General features: G+C 37.7%; 1 pseudogene; it reads right to left on the bottom strand.

Moving 5' to 3' along the window:
* Positions 1-4,546: 4,546 nt before the first annotated feature.
* On the bottom strand, positions 4,547-5,731 carry LOC100735046 (dnaJ homolog subfamily A member 1-like; annotated as a pseudogene).
* Between the last annotated feature and the right edge of the window lie 11,693 nt (positions 5,732-17,424).

Genomic DNA, 17,424 nt, shown 5'->3' with positions numbered 1-17,424 from the left:
ATTCTACAAAATGCCTAAAATAGCCAAGCGTATAGAAACAGACAATAAAATGGCAGGTGCCAGAGGGTTCCCAGGAGTAAATGTGGGTTTGCTGTTTAGTGAGTATAAATTTTGTTACGCAGAATGACATAGAAGTTTGCTCTACAGTATTGTACCTATAGTTAGCAGTGCTATATCATGCATTTAAAAATTTGTTAGAAGGGCAGAGCGCATGTATTTCTATGTAACACAAAAGCTATGATGCTAATTTGATAATTATCATCGCATTATTTACCTCTAAAATTGACCTGCCCATTATTCCCAAAACATATAAGTACTCTAAAAAGCATTACATATATATAATTATTTATTTATCTATAATTTATGATTATATATTTATTTATTTAGTACAGGGAAGCAAAGTCAGGGTCTCAGTCCTGCCAGGTAGGTACTGTGCTGCTGAGCTATATCCCAGCAAAAAGCATAGAATGGAACTCAAAACCTCTCTCTTGCCATGTAGGTGCTGTGCCACTGAACTATACCTCTGGCCCCAGCATGATATATTTTAAAAATCTAAGTCTGACCTACACTGGAAATCAAATTCCACAGTTTAAGGAATGTTGATCATATTGGATTTTCCCCTATATTTGGTGAGATTTTTAGATTCAAATACAAAATCAGATTTCTAATGGATTTTTCAGTAAATGATTCTTAGATTATAACAGTAGACTGTCTGCCTAGGGGTTGCAAGTTAATGTGGTTAACATTTTTTAAGCATTCATTCAACTGTACACCTTTCAATAAATTCTGAAGACTCTGACAAATGGTGCCAGCCACAAAGCACTGACTATATCCCCAAAGTTTTACTTATTTTTTAAAAAAATCACAAAACCTGTAAGGCAGATATTGTATTCATCACTTAACAGATGAAAGAGAGAGAGAGAGAGAAAGAGAGAGAGAGAGCGAGAGAGACAGAGACAGAGAGACAGAGAGAGAGAGAGTTTTATCAGTTTGCCTGTGATTGTGTGTCTTTCGAGGCTGTGTAACTTTGGATTGGTTTTCTTTTAAAATGCACATGCTTTCCACTCTTTTGCTGTCTTCCTGGGGGTAATTTCTTAGACCTGAAAAGCTTTCTATCCTAGGTAAGACAGGGCTCCTGAGCCTAAGACAAGGGTTTTAGAGCATGGTCCATGAGAAGGGTACTCAAAGGAAAAAGAGGGTAAGGTGAGCAGGATAGGGCAGGGGAGGGGGCCTGGCAATACCACCATCTCAGCTGAACTCAGGAGCAGGAATTGTACTGCAACATTGGTGGTTTGATGTTACTCCTATGGGTTCTACTAGTCCCGGGGGGTTGGGAGGGAGGTGAGAAAGATCAATAATTTCAATTGCTGGAGGTTAAAATGTTTTCCTTGGTACAAAACTTTCAGTGCTAAGACTAGGACAGTTCAAGAATTCCAGAATAGTTATCCCTACACATGATTTCCTGGGAATAGTTTTAACCCTGGGTAATTCATTTTAAGCTAAAGCTAAATGGACAATAAATACCAGTCTATGAAAAAATACATGAGGCAGGATGGTACTCAGATTTCTCATTATAAAATGGCTGGCTCACGCCGAGGACTCAAGCAGCCATTTTGTGCTAAAGCAAACCCACTGTTGCTAACCACTCCTCCTGTATGGGAATACACAGGCCTGTCATTTAACAAAGCAAGCAGAATCGTTGGTCTTATTTGCTTCGCTTTCCAGATTGCCATGAGGTCGCAGGTCAGTCAGGATGTTCTGCCCTGGGGCCCTGCATCTTCTTATTTTATTCAATCTTCATGTTAATCTCCTATCTGCCATGGTCACAATCATAAATATGGCAAAATTTTCCACATCCCCTTCAATGACCTGTGCTAAGGAAAATTCTCCAGAGAGACGGCCCATTAACATCCAGTACTTACTGTATTTGGGGAACAATTCTTTATCTGCTGAGGGCAATCTGACTTGGTCACCACCAAGGACCACTTCACTTCTCATTCTTAACTTACCAAGATTGAGAAAGCAATCAGACTAAGAGACTGAAAAAGAGTATGTTGCAATATATACGTATGTATACTGTATTGATTCAACTTACAAGTTTGGGGTAACTGATCTTGAAAGGCGAGAGAATAAGAATACTTAGACAGATTTTAGACTTTGAAGTACCCAGCAATAAATAGTTCAGCTATGGAATAGATCCCACTGTGGAATCTTTTCCCTAAGATTGTGTGCAGTGTCCGTGGTCAGCCTGACAGTGTCCTTCCTGGCTCTTTCCACGGCAACTCTCCCACTGAATATTTCAGGAATATTTGAGGCACGTCATATCATGGCAAGGAGGATGTGACCTGAACACTGAGTGAGAAAATAAGAAATATTCTCTACTGGGTACAGATTTTGTCTAAATAACAATACTAGCTGTTTTCGCTGCTATGACTCAACAACAGTACTGTTTATGGATATTGTTTGGCGCTGTACTTATAAAATAATCCTCCTAGGCAGAGATAATTTATCATAGAGTTAGTTGTGCTGATAAGTATTAAATAGTACTCATTATCACCATCATAAACTTATACTTACATAGGGGCTCTAATACAAAATAGGTCCAAGACTGTATATTAAAGTGATGAAGGTAATGGTTTTGAATTATTTGGCACTAAACTGTAATATTAAGTCTCTGTGTATTATAGTCCAAAAGGTACAAGTATGAAGTAATTTTTACTTCAAAATTTCAAAGAAAATTATAGTTGATTGAAATTATTCTCTAGACTTCCAGTACTGTAGTTACTGTACTCAGTAATAAAAGGAATACATTACGGCTTGAAATGTGTGAGTGGGGAAACAGCGGCAAGCCCACGAAGGAGGGGCTTCCTGTCTCCCTCTCACGTGCCTCCTGCCTGTAGTTAGTAAGTTGGTTTCCACGTCTCTCCCTCAGGGCAGGATCTCACCCCTTCTGCCAGTCCCAGAGTTCTCTCTTGGTGGCCTTTTGAAATGGTTGCTGTCAGTTTTCTGAGGGTACGTGTGTGGATGGCCCACTGCCAACGGCCCTGTCATTTCCCTCACTTGAGCTCTCATCTTGTTTTGAGAGACCTTTATCTTCAAATGCATGCAGCAGGACAAGATGTGATTGAAGTATCACTTTGCTGCCTGTGTGAGGATCATTTTCTGATCCTGGCAACACTGGAAACAAACAAAGTGTGTTAGACTCATGTTAGAGTGTGTGTGTGTGTGTGTGTGTGTGTGTGTGTGTGTGTGTACATGAAGCCCAGGGTCTTGTGCATGCTAGGCAAGCATTCTATCACTGAGCTATGTCAGCTCTAGGGATATGTTCAAAAGCAGTGTTTCCCTGTGGTTCCTGGAGAAAACAATTTGGTCTTCCAAAGATATTACAATGCATAGAAGCACATTAAACTGTTTATCTAATACAATGCCATTTTAGTATATTTAACAACCTTTTAAAATTTATCTTAAAATGAATTTACAACGATGGGACACATGCATTCCCTAGAAAAATATTTTCCGAAATTCTGGGCAACAGAAAGGAGCATTCATTTATTTGTTTTGTTTTGTAATCGGCATATTAAGGAGACATTTATGCATTTCAACAGTTACTTAAATTTGATTTAAGCATGTGAACATACAACTTTTTTTTAACATACAAGTAAAGCTGTTCATCATAATTTGCTCTACTATTACCATTAAGTTACAGTTACTTTGGAACATTAAGTCAAAATGGGTTAAAGTGAGCCTGTAACTTGCCTAAGGAACACCTTCGTGTCTTATATGTGTAGATTACCTTTTTGTGCAGTCTCTTCACTTTAATTTCAGAGTTACCCAGCTCTGAAGTCACAACTTGAGGGCTATCATGGTCCAAAGAGAAGGGAAAAACAATATAACTGGACTGTTCAACACAGTTTTAGCATCTTTTTATGCATACATATTTAAAAGATGGCACAGCAGAAGGGAATACAATCCTAGAAGTGCAGGTCCTTAAGAAGTGACATATTATGATAAACCCCTTCTTTAGAAAAGTATCATTTCTATCACTAACACCACAGGCTAAATTATGTTTTATGCCACCGTCAAGTAATAGTTGAGGCAGTAGAATGCAGAGGCATCACAATGAGTCCCACTTCATACAAGTGATGGTAGACAGAACAACACTTCCCCATACAGGTCCCTTTTTCTTATTGTCAGGTATGCACATTTTTAATCTATGGCTTAACAGTGAAGGGTCATACACTAAAGTCAACACATATACGTGGTACATCAGTCTAAGCTTGTCCATGTATACAGCTGAAATCTGTTACAAGCTATGGCCTGACAGACACTAGGGTTTTTACTTTTTGTGGGTATAAACTTCATCTTTCACACTGAAGTCATCACACATACAGGGCAAATTTGGAGATTTTGTTTATTTGTGTTTATTCTTCACTTTCAAAACATTACTATAATTGAGTATTGAAATGAAAACAACAGCAAGTAGTGAGCATATGATGATTCTAGTCCTTCACATGTTCACTGCTGCACTGAATGCTCACAGTGAGTGCTACTCACTGGTCCTTTTCAGACCTTGAACACCACCTCTGGGATGAAGTTCATCATCCTCATGGGCTTCTCCATTATAATGGTGCTGTATTTCCTGATCCGGATCAAAGCCCATCAGTTCTACCTGATCCATTTCGTCAGTCTCTTCTACTTCTTTCTGATTGGTAAGAATTTTTCCAGCAAAGAGAGTTTATCAAGAGAAAGAAAGCCATTTTCAGGAAAGTTTACTTTAAGTTCAGTGATTGGCTGACCCTTTTCCTATGGCCTATGATAAACTGACATGTCTTCATTTAAGACACACTTGATGTCTCCATGCTTGACAATTTGACCTGGATGGGAGGTGATGACTATTGTTGGGTTGTCAAGAGCAGATGTTGGTTTTGGAAGTCACACAGTGCTTCAACCAGCTGTATATCCATACAGTAGAAAAGGTCTTCTCCTCATCAAGTAAAAATGGCGTGGTCCTTCTGAACTAACACAATGATAATATCTCCTGGCTCCAGTCCTGGTTCTTGGTCTCTTTCATCATGGAATATTATCTTCTGGCCATCTCTCATGCCTTTGTCAGTATGAACTTCCAGAATCTTCTTCCCTCTATCTTCCTTCTGTTGCAGCTTTCCATCTGTCTTTAGGGCTGATGCGTTCCCCATGGCATTCCATGCACACGGACTGATTTGCTGAACATTCCAGGTCTTATCTGATGAATTCTTGTTTGCATTGCAGTACCCTGGCAGTTGGGACAGCACTCCACAGCTCCTTTCTTACCACCTCGGCCTTCACATTTGTCACAAATCACATTCTTCTGTAGATCCAGCTTTCTTGTGGCACCATTACCAAATCTTCTAAGATAACGGAGAGCTGATGCACCACATTTTTACCTCTCCTTTCTTGAGGCATCCTTTCTACTCCTCCAGAAAACATAACAAACATAACATCCATGGATGATCCTAAGCTGTTAACTGTTCCACTCCCCTTAATTGCCTGTTCTCCTCCTTTGTCATGTAATCCCTTTTCTTGGCACCAGAGAGAACTTCCTAAGCTTGAGAAATCTGTTTAAACTTTTCTTCTTGGTTTGGGTTCTTAGCAGGGTGGTACTTCCAAGCCAGTTTCCTATACGCTTTATTCAGTTCTTGGTGGCATTGGGTTTGACCTGCAAAATGCCGTAGGAAATGGTTTCTTTCACCATTTTCCACAGGCTGTGAGTGGGATGGACCAGAGTGGGAGAAGCAGGAAGGAGCATGTGGCCGTGCGCAATTCGGGTGGCACCACTTCTCCACTTCACAGTGCATTCTAGAAAGTTCCCTGGCAGGAGTATTTACAAACAGAATAAACTGTTAGGAACACATTTCTTATACCTCTCACTTTTCTCATGTCATTGATTGGTCTTCTCTGATCGCTGTTGCTCTCTACTCTGTTAGCATCTCTACGCTTTTGAAAAGAAAACAATGGAGAAAAATTATGGCCTTTTCATAAACACATTACAGGTTTGTTTTGCAATGAGGTTGTTTATTTTTCCTATATCTGAGATTAAATTTGTGTATTTTCTTTTGCTTTTCACAAAAGAAGAATCTTACATACCAGGAGAAATAGAGGAAAAGAAAGAAAAGCCATATTTTAACAATTTTCTTTCCTGTAGGTACCTAAATACTCTGTGTTTAGCAGAAAACAACACTATCAGAGATGAAGTAGTATATTTAAACATTTGAACATCAAAATCTATTAAATGAAGGCTGCAATGGAGAAATACCCAAAACATTCAATAAAGCTTCTCAACCTGAATATGGGGTTACCATGACAACGGAACTAAAAAAAAAATCCCTCTTCTTCATATAAAGTTGCTGAAAAAATGCCCATGGTGGAGACAGCATGGAGTACTCAGATATATAACTGCTAACCAGAGGTCCAAAGAATCTCTAAAACATTTGCTAGAGCTTCAAGGCAGATATTTTAAAATCTTCCTTAAAAGACAGTCATAAAAACACTCAACCCATTCCTACACTACTTTATTTTTCTTTCATCTAAACTATTTTGAGGGTTTCATGATATTTTTAAAATCATCTTCTATGAAAAAAAGCAGCATTCATTAGAATGTCCTGATGAGACATGTTAATAACGCTGATCTTAAAATAGTTTTGGCAAGGGTCTTGCGTGAGGTAAAAATGATTCCTGCAAAAAATAAAGCAATAGCAGCCAGGTTGATGCTGACTCAGCACTGCCTGGTGTGACTTACACTCCCTGTGTGTTCCCTGGAAAGCTTGAAATATGCAAAGATGCATCCTGCTCAAGGAAACAGATCCAACATGCTTGTTATTTCACTCTCAGCCTCTAAAATGTTTCTTAGAAGAACGATATGTACATTCATGAACACGAACATGTATATATATTTCTATCTCATGAGCATGTCTATGTGTGTAAATTATACATGTGTGTGTATATATATATATATATATTTACAAATATATTCTGTTCTTCAGGAAAATACAGAAGAATAATTTCACAAGAATGATGACTTATTGGTACTGGAAAGTTCCTCTTAATGCTATATACTGTCAGGGAAATTAAGGTTATAGATTTGCCAATATCTAAACATAGTTTCTGTTAGCTTTTCTATCTACATAAAAAAGTAAATTTTAGAAATGAAAGATTTCATCATACTATTCTTACTAGGAAAATTTTATGGTCAGGTAACTTTGAATACATGGCTGATAATACACTACAATAAAGGCTAGATCTTGGATATCATTCTTATTTTCTGAAGGTGATTCATGACTGCATAGTGTGTTTTTAAAGTTACAATATGGTGTTGGTGCATTACCTTTGTTTATACATATTTTGCTTATGCTTTCCTCCACTCCTGCCTGCTTTGCAATGCCCAGTTCATCAATATGAGGCAAGCGTTGCTTTCTTGTAGCCTATTTTTGTTGGAAGGAAGGCAGCAACTCTACCATCTCTTCCTGTAGTTGCACCAAGTTGCATGCATGTAACAAGAAGCAAGTATTCTCTCTTCCGAACCAACTGACCTATAATTTGTGTCAGGGAGAGTTTTATAAATATCTCCCTATAAAATTCATTAATGCCCCTAACCAATATTCTTCCTGAGCAAATACCTATTGTTTCTGGAGTTAAGTACACATTTTTTCCTTCTTACTGTGTTAATTACTCTTTACAAAACAAAGTCTTCTAAATTTGCTCATATGAGCTAAGCATAGTTTTCAGTGTATATACTAGATCATTATACTGTCATCATCATCATCATCATCATCATCATCATCATCATCATCAGAAACAATAAATTTTCTATGCCAGAGTTACTATACCAGAAATTCTAGGGATGGGATACAGAATCCATGGTTCAATAATCCTTACCTGTTATTTTGATATATCCTATAGTTTGACAACCAATTATCTACTAGAAAAAGTATTGAAGGTGATAATTTTGATGACATTGTCAATGATAATAAGGAGTATAAAAAGGGGAGGAGAAAAGGAAGGAGAAAAATTTAGAACTCTAGAATCCAAAGAGAATGTAGGGATGATATGATGGTGTCTTTTTGTTTCATACGTGAGCTCCAGAAAGATTAAGTGGCCGGCTCAAAATTAGAGGAACAACGAGGAAAAGAAATAGTATTTACGGATTCTAAAATAAGTAAAAGCTGAATATCAGATGAAGAATATATAAGGACACTTCACACTTGTGATACACATTGTGTGTTGCATAGGTTGTATTGAGTTTAGCTGCCAGTGACCACACTGTTGGTCACTGAAATTTTACTCCAAAGAAGCCGTTTTGGAGGTGGTGCTGTGAATGTTAATCGTTGGAGAGCTCAATGCATTATTGTTGCAAAAGCAAGCACATCTTAAGGTCCATACTCAGAGGCTGATACCCTTCTGTTAAAAGAATATGATCCTTTCAAGAACCACCTACAATAAAAAAGAATAGAACGTTCAGAATTTTTGAAATATCAACCTCTGTAGTAGAGGTTCTCCAAATTGGATGCAAATTTGTATCACTCAGGAAGTTTTAAAATTATTAATATACAGCCCAAAACAATTACACTGGAATTTCTGGCAGTAGGACCCACGCATCGGTGTTTGTAAGATTCTACCAAGGATGCTGAGGTGAAACCCTGTTGGAGAGCTAGTGTTCTGTGGGCTTGACATTCACATCACGGATGCTGGCATCAATGGCATCACCAGTGAGGTTTCTGGAAATGCAGATTCTACTGCTGATAAATCAGAGTTTGCATTTTAAAGGATCGCAAGTTGATCTACATCACATGAAATATTGAGAAGTACTGGTTTCTTATTTATATCAATATACTATTTATATCATACATGCTCTTTTTATTTTACACACGTTGTTTGAACAATACATTTGGTTGCTGTGTGATTGTTATACTGGAAGAAGTTTTTCATAATGACTGAAAACCCATGAACAGAAAGTCCTAAAACGTGTTTATTATTTATATATAATAAAAAAAACCAATCAGAGTTTGACATTTCACTTTTAGTAATTTACTTGAAATTGATAATTTTAAATTGTACTAAAAATCCCACTCATTTCAGGTCCTGGTAGAATATAAGAAAGACTGGTACAAGCGTCTTGTTTAAATGAGCCAAAAATACACGGAGGGAAAGTCTCTTAGGATGAATCAAGACAAAATAACCTCAAACTACAAATAGCAGTCATGGAGAAATAATTTCCATTTGTTATGCTTTGTTATTCCAAGAGATTTTTGCATTTCCATAAATTCTTAGGACAAATCCATGCATTAAATTTGCTTCAAGAACCATTCTTACATTTTAGTAAAATGGAGGTGGGGGTAATTTTGAGTAGTTGTGCTAAAAAGAGAGTTTTTATAAAATCAAGCTGTCTATTTGAAGGGCTATTGAATTTTATGGGCTTATAATATGTGTCTGAGGAATTATTAAATGAAAGGAAATTGAGTTACTCTTTAGATTGGATGTTGCTCCTACATTGTGCCAAGTAGAAATGGCCTCTTGGACGGTGTGGTACAGTGACAGCACTGGCCATCTGAAAAAAGGACAGAGGATCACAAGATTTGTACAGATTACTAAGTCCTGGGCTGCTGAGGACATCCTAAATTGCTGCTTGTTGTCCTGAAACAATTTTAACAGTGTTCTCTTTTACTCTCAGAAATATCCTGATTTGGTGATTTCCTCTCACAGAATTCCAGACCTATCTTTCATATGTTGTAGAGGAGGAAAAGAGTGGGTTCTGTTTACTCTCAGAGCCTCTTCTTTCTCTCTCTTCTGTTTCTCTTCCACTCTGGCTTTTGTCTGCTTCTTCCTCTTGCCTGCTGCTCATTCTTGTTTTATGTGATAGACTCACACATACAAACTGAGATGGTACTGTGTGCTCTTTCCACACATTTACAACCGTTCTCCTGTTTTGGTGAAGGAGAAGCTTGGGCCTACCAGCTTCCAAAAGATGCCAGTGGACCTCACTGAATAGCAAGGGTTTGGGACTCTGTTTCCTCTTTGATTCAAGTGGCAGAAGCTCAAAATAATTCTATCATGGGGTCATATTTTTATATACTGATATTTTCTTAAAGAGTGGTCATATTTTCACATTCTCATTTTCCTTCAGTTCCAGTTATGTTTAAGTATTGTTTTCCATAAATCTTTTTAAAGATGAGGCATACATAGATGTAGAAATGCCAAGGATATTTCTGAGTACCAATGTACCTATTCCTGAAGGGTTACACCTGCCACTGTCTCCCAGCAGCCTTGGCCCAGTCCATCTGCAAAGCACTCATGGGCTCCTGCACACATGCAAGTACTTTTACTGTAGCTGTTTACTTCTCGTCAGTTACCAGTGTCAGACAGCCATGAGACTGATGCAAAGGCACATGATCAGCCCATGCACAGTCCAGTTACAAGTAAACAGTACAACTATAAAACTCTCCCCGCTTCCTATTATCTTTTATTTTGCCCTTTATTTATATTTTGGGCTTCTCATATAAAAGAAATCATGTGATATTTAAGTCATGGGTCTTATTTTACATAGTACTTTGTTTTCAAGGTCCATCCATTTTCTTACAATTGATTCTTGTTTGTCCTTCTTTATAGCAAAGTAGCACACCATTTCTTTATTCTTTATTCATTCATCTGTAGATGGACACAGAGGCTGCTTCCAAGACTTAGCTATCATAGATTGTGTTTCTATAAACATGGGTATTCATGTATTACTACAATGTAACATTTTTATTTTCTAGGAAAATACCTGGCAGGAGGATAACTGATTGAATGGAATTCATTTTAGTTTTTCTAAAACTAGAAGGAGCCTCTATCTTAGTTACTTATCTCATTGCTGAGAAAAAGCACCCAACGCCCACAGTTAAAGGAGGAAAGATTTATTCGGCTCACAGTTTGTAGAAATGCAGTTCATAGCTGGCTGGCTTCAAGGCAGGGTGGCATGGGAGAGGTACGTTGCAGGCATGTGAGCAAAACGTAGCAAGCAACAAGCGATGACACTCTTTCTGTCCTTTGTGTCTCATCCAGGCTGCCCGCTCTTACAATGGGCCACATTCACACTGCCAGGACTAGCAGCGTGTCCTCACTCCTAGCACCACAACTTCCAGATCCACTGAGGACTGAGGCTTTGGGGGACATCTAGATGTAAGCCATAGGAGCATCGCTCAGAGAGCTGTAGGATATAGAGACAGATCCTCTCCTCAACATTATAAATGGAATAATGTCAAAGTTAACCCCTAAAAGGGCTATTTCTGGCATGAAGTTTATAGGCTAGGGATTCTGAAAACCTTTATTGATGGACTGATAAATAGGCAAAGCCAACCAAAATGCTTACTGTGGTCCTCTCCCTCAGATACCATTGGGTTTCTGCTGTGATCCTTGCTAAAAGTATTGAGTTCTGGAACATAACTTTGAAAATTTAGTGGGAGGGATTTGAGGATTGTTGTGATTAAATGTGTTATATTTAGAGCTCACTACAATAGCTTTTATGCTCTAATAATTCTATGGATATTTTAAAGAGAATCTGAAAGTTAAACTGATTCCCAGAAACCCATATCCATTCCAGCAACAGTATTGCTGTTGGAAAGAGTTTGTTTCTTTCCAGATATTGAAAAAACTTGCAGCAAGTGAGAAGAATTTGATACTGGAGAATATAATAAGAAGATATTACTTTAACTTAAGTTTGTATCTTAAACTTTAACTTAGAATGATAATCGAATTTAGAATTTTAATTTTTTGACCTTTAACTGCTTTAGGATATAACTTGGAAGAAGACTTAAGTTTTTAAATCACGATTTTCTCTTAAAATTTAATAACAGATTTAATCTAAATTTGTTTGTCTCTGTGCTGTTTGCCTTTGCTATGCATCCTCCCTTAATATCATCATACGAGCTAGCCGTAGCCTAGGTGATATGTAACAGGGATAGTATAGCTGTGCAAAATTGAGCATTGGAAATCCAATGGACACCACATTTTCAAACATGTTTATAAAGTAGTTTTTGAGTTGATTAATTAGCAAAATGGCCCAGAGCTGATGTTGGAAAAAAATCTGAGCTGTGATCAGTGGCTATAAGAGAAATAACCAAAAGAGCTTGTGGTGGCCTTGATCAAAGCAACTTCATGGAGGTGATAGAGGCATGATTCCAGGACAAACACATCCCTGGTTTGATATAAGTTTAGCAGTTAAGCCCAAATAGTCTGAAAAGGCAAAGATTGGAAATTTTAGATGAAAATGTTTCTTACTTCTCTACTTCCCAAGTAGGGAGGGATTTAAAAACCACTGTTGATTTCCCTGTACATTTCCTTCCAGCCATTATAATTACAGAGGTGAGTTATTTATTTGATTAGTTAACATGGGAAGTATGATGTTGATGCACCTGCATGAGCCATGTCTTCTTTATCTTGGGAGCGGACTGTCCACTCCCAGATGTTTACCTCTGTTCCTCCTGGAGCAGGCTTTTTGGAACAGGGTCTAACTTGTCAGTTTGCTCAGATCCTTCCTGGGAGCAGCACTGCTGTTTATTAGAATATTGTAGTTATCTATCGAGCAGGTGCTGCTATTACAGATCTGTTTGTAAGATGAATGAGCAGATTATATTCTTTTTATGTAAATGGATCCCCGATTCTAGTTGTTAGTTAAGACTTTCTGGTGGATTTATTTGGTTTGGAATTACTAAAAGATGCTATAACTCAGTGGCTACAAATGCATCACACTGTAAAAGGCTGTTCTCTAATTTGGGAGTCTGGCTTGTTCCTCCTGGAGTCAAAGCAATTGAACAAACTGAGGAGACATCCACATTACCATTATATATACAGTATAATAAAAAGCATGCTGTGAATTCAGTTTAAAATTGAGTCTAGGACTGCAGTCAGATTGCTCACTAAGGATTTTAGCATGGTTGCAAATTCATTCTCCAGAGATACTCTTTTGTATTTCAATTCAAGATTCCACATCAGTTTGAGTATCTGAAGAATCTTTGTATGCCTCCTACTCTATTTCATTTTTTATTTTGTCTGCTTATCAAAAGCCATCACTCATTAGTTTATACTATACTATCGTTCCCTTACTATTCAGCTAAATGTCTTCAATTTATTCCTTTACATTTAAAAAGTATGTTTCTACGTCTTCTGTGAAATTGGTAAGATGGAAGAGCCTGAAGATGGAAGTGAATTTCTGGGTCTGTTTGGGTTTGTTTAACTATACAGAGGAACTAAGAGCTTACTATGGTTTTTTAAAATTGTAATACTTGAGGCACCAGAGTGGCAATAATAGATGGCATTATAGAAAATATAAACCTCCTAATTCCTTGTCTGTACACTGATTAGAATTTCATTCCTCCAAAGTCTTTTTCAAGCACAAAGAGACCCTTGATCTGCCTATCAAGGTTTGACAATTAAAATGAAGGTTAATGTTACAAATAAAAAAGTTTTAAACTAAAACCTGTCTTAACAAAATGTGTTTCTTTTATACCTTTAAAAAAGAAATTTCTCAAAGATTGCATCTGAAATAGGCTTTGGGGTGGTTTTTTGAATCTCTTGTGTTTCATTTTTCTCTCTTTTTGGTCTGATTAGGAAAGAAGGGGCTCTTTCTCACTCTAGACAGAATATTTACCGTTTTCCAGCAGGTTTACTCGCATCCTGCAGCTGGTCATTGGAAGGATTTTTTCCGCCCTTCCTGCAGAGTGGAAGTGTGCCATTTTTTCCAACAGAGGGCAGTGTGTGTTTGCTAAACAATAAAAATTATACCAAGTCCCAGGGTTTGGAAAACTTGTCCTTTGTGAAAAGTTGAAAGGACACAAGGAAACAATTTCTTTCTTTCAATTCTGATTCCACAGTTGCCATTTTTCAGTGAAAATTACAACAAAAAATCTTCCCTCAAATGTCCCTGACTTATAAGGAAAAAATTGAGAAAATAAAGGCAAGTCACATGAGAGAATCCTAGTCACACCGACCACAGTATTACCCAAATTTGTCCACCACTGCGTCAACACATCACAGTCCCCTGAGATAGACCTTTCTGTGGGGTAAAGAAAGAGCTCATGATAGTTCAGGTTGTGTCAGGAATTCCTTCTGCAAATTTTTTGGGGACATTTTGGATGCTTCTGATTCCCTGATAGGAAAGTAGGTTACTGTGGTTTGTAAATTGTTGTATAAAATTGATGCACATAGCTTTAGATGTTGGTTGCTTTAACAATGCTCAGTTTATTCAGCTGAGTTCTAAGCCTACCTATTAAACCAGGAATTCTTATGAAATTATAATTGATTACTACAGCAAGACTAGTATTTTTAAGTATTTATTCTGTGCCTGGAATTACAGCATTGTACAACTTACTGCATTAAATTTCTATGACGATTTATGAAGGTAGATATAACTTGTATTTTTGTAGAAGGAGAAACAAAATCAGAGAAGTCAACCACTTCAAATCACTCAGCCAGCAAATGGCAGAGTTAGGATTGATCTCAGGCTCTCTGATATTAAATTATGGATTCCTTTCACATCCTCCAGTTTAGCTCAAGTCTTTACTGACCTAGGAGTCTGGTACTAGAAATTCTTGAATAGTGGAGGGTGGTCTGTGATTTTTTTCTCATCTGATTTTTTAACTTCTTAGCCTTTAAAAATGTGCTTTTTTGTAACTTCTGTTGTACTTGGATGAAAAGGCCAGATAGACCTAAATAAATGAGGGATTTTTAGCAGGGAGATATTGAGTCTCTGCAGGGGGCTCAGAGACTGGCTGTACATCCAGTCAGTTGAGTCGGCAGAATCATGATCTGAATCCTTGTAAGTCCGATCTCAAAGTGTCTCTTTTTTTCTTTTTTAGTCTTGTTTTGTTTTTCCATTTGAGAGGCTTTTGGTACAGAAGTAATGCAAGATTAGAAGAAAAGATACTGCCTAAAGGGTAGCTTCTACAGGAATAGTACATAGACCACCTGGAAGAAATAATCAGCTGCTGACTGTTTCTAGGAGGAGGACCAGTGAGCCAGACAGGCAAAGGTCAGGGGGGCTCAAGCCCCAGGAAAAAATGGCCATGATCTCATTTAGACACTGGTATTGGACACGAGACCCCCCAAGGAGGGTGGGGGCTGCACTCCGCATTAGCTTTTCCATTATCTTAACTTCCTCTCCCCAAACATTGTAGTCTGCCTTTTGAAGAGAGTTCTTATTATCCTAGAGAGCCTGTTGCCTTTTTCTTTGCTATTTTAAAACTAATGAGTAAACACAGAGGTCTAGATAGTCAGAGGTAGAAGCCAAACAAATGTTTTCAAAAAACCTCTCTGAAATAAACACTGAAGTGCTGTATCTCATAACCCTACACAAAACTGACAGTGGCCAGCTGTTGTCTGAGCTAAACACTGTCTGAAAAGCCAAGAGCCATGAGATGCAAAGGGAAAAAGTGAAAATAATTCCTCTCCTACTGAACCGTAGATGACAGATCAGCCAGAAAGGACCCTGGAGGAAGCAAAAGTCAATGAGGCAAAAGTCCTTGCAAATGACCCCTGCCCACTCCCCGGCACCATCCAGAAATAACACACCCAAATGGCCTTTCAGCCATGTAGTCTGAGCATAGTCTCTGCTGCTATAACTACGTATTTGCTGTGAATCCTGCAATAATTGTACCTCATAACCTCCCAAGGTTTTAGGCTTCTTTTTATGGCTTTTCTCGTCTATTTTTCTGCATTTATCTCTCTCTATCCCTGTCACTCTCCCAAAATAGGGAAAAGTAAAAAAAGAAAAGAATAATGCTTTTTTCTCAACTGTGCCATGGATATTACGATTATAAAGTACTGCCCAATACTTGAGGTCTTTCTAGACTGACCTTGTGAACTAGTTTTTTCAGAGCTAAAAATTGTCTGTTGCTGAAAATGATTCCTGATTTTTGAGAAAGAAAATTCTGAATAAGAATATATACGGCCCAAGTTAAAGGAAAGCTCATTTCAAAGTTCGGTTTGATGTAAGCTGCACGAAGAGAAGACATACCTTGTAGTAGCCATTTTATTTAGCAAAACACCACAAGGCTTGTTCTACAGAGAGCTGCGTATAGATTTATCTGAAGGAGAATGGAGAAAGGGTTTTGAAGGCTAATGTCACACGTAATAAAGTAACATTTTAAAATAACATTTCTGTGCAATGGAGACCTGGATCTATTAGGTTTTAAGGTGTGAAGAAAAGGAGATGCCCGTGAAAACAGGTATCATAAATTGAGACTTAAAGAAAATATAACTCTTAGTCATGATTCTGTGGTGATTCTGGCCAAGAGACGTTTAGACAGTGTTGTCTGACTTGGCTTTCATGTTGATTACCATTCTTTTTGTTGCTGTATTTTGTTTTTTGGGATAGTCTCACTACATAATCTAGATGGGCCTTGCACTCACTTATGTAGCCCAGCCTGGCCTCAAATCCACAGTGATTCTCCTGCCTCAGCCTCCCAAGTGCTGGGGTTACAGGAGTAAGCCACCATGCCTGGCTTTGATTACTATTCTACACTCTGGCCCAATCACCTCCTTATATCTTTAACTCTTCAATTCAAGTTCGTACTGGCCTTTATTATTTAATGGAAAAAAAAGAGAGAATAACCAAATTTATGTAGTATTGGATAGAAAAAGGAGAAAACTAGGAGCAGAAGCAAGTATCTTGGAAAAGTATCAAGTAATTAATAAGTGCAGAAATTTATAGAAATAAATGGTTAGGACAATCAATTCCCATCTCACACCAAAAGTTAAGACTCTAAGAGAGTGAAGACCAACCCATAGTACACAAAATGTGATGTCATCTTATATACTTATTTTTTAAGGATGAAAAAGGACCTCTGATGACTCTGGATGTCTAATTATAATTGTTTGCCTTTTTGTGTTACATCATTTGGGCTTTGTATGATAATTTTTTTAAAGCTGTGGCAGAGGCATTATTTTTAAAACCTGCCTGTTTGGTATGCTTAAGGTTGTTCTGAATAAAATTGAGTATTACACTTCGGGTGATTTTTAGTTTGACTATCATTCAATTTTCAGACAGACTAGCCCTTTTTTTTATCTTTTCTGAGATGTATTAAGTTTTCTTGGTCAGTAATCTACACATAAGTTTACTTTTACATGCTTTTTAAAATATAGAATTTATTAATCATCTTGTGTTAATAATTTTTAAAATTTTCATCTTTCCCTTTCACTCATTTATTTTCTAGACAATGAATGACTGTTGTGATCATGAGTGTGCGATACCAGATCACAGGTGTGTGATAACTGGATGGGACTGAGACTGGCTTAACCTGGTTGTGAGTGATGACATTACCTTAGAAGCATGCCCAACCCTGGGTGTGTGTGTGGCACCAATCAGTAGGCCTGCAGCCTAATGGGACATAAAGGGAGAGAAAGAAGCCGGGCTCACTGCTT

Source organism: Cavia porcellus, unplaced genomic scaffold (genome assembly GCF_034190915.1).
Source record: "Cavia porcellus strain 051 isolate PalLab524CR breed Dunkin Hartley unplaced genomic scaffold, mCavPor4.1 scaffold_1, whole genome shotgun sequence".
In the NCBI taxonomy this organism is placed as follows: domain Eukaryota; kingdom Metazoa; phylum Chordata; class Mammalia; order Rodentia; family Caviidae; genus Cavia; species Cavia porcellus.
Note: the sequence above shows the minus strand (reverse complement) of the source record. Positions and strands in the feature narration are given on the sequence as shown.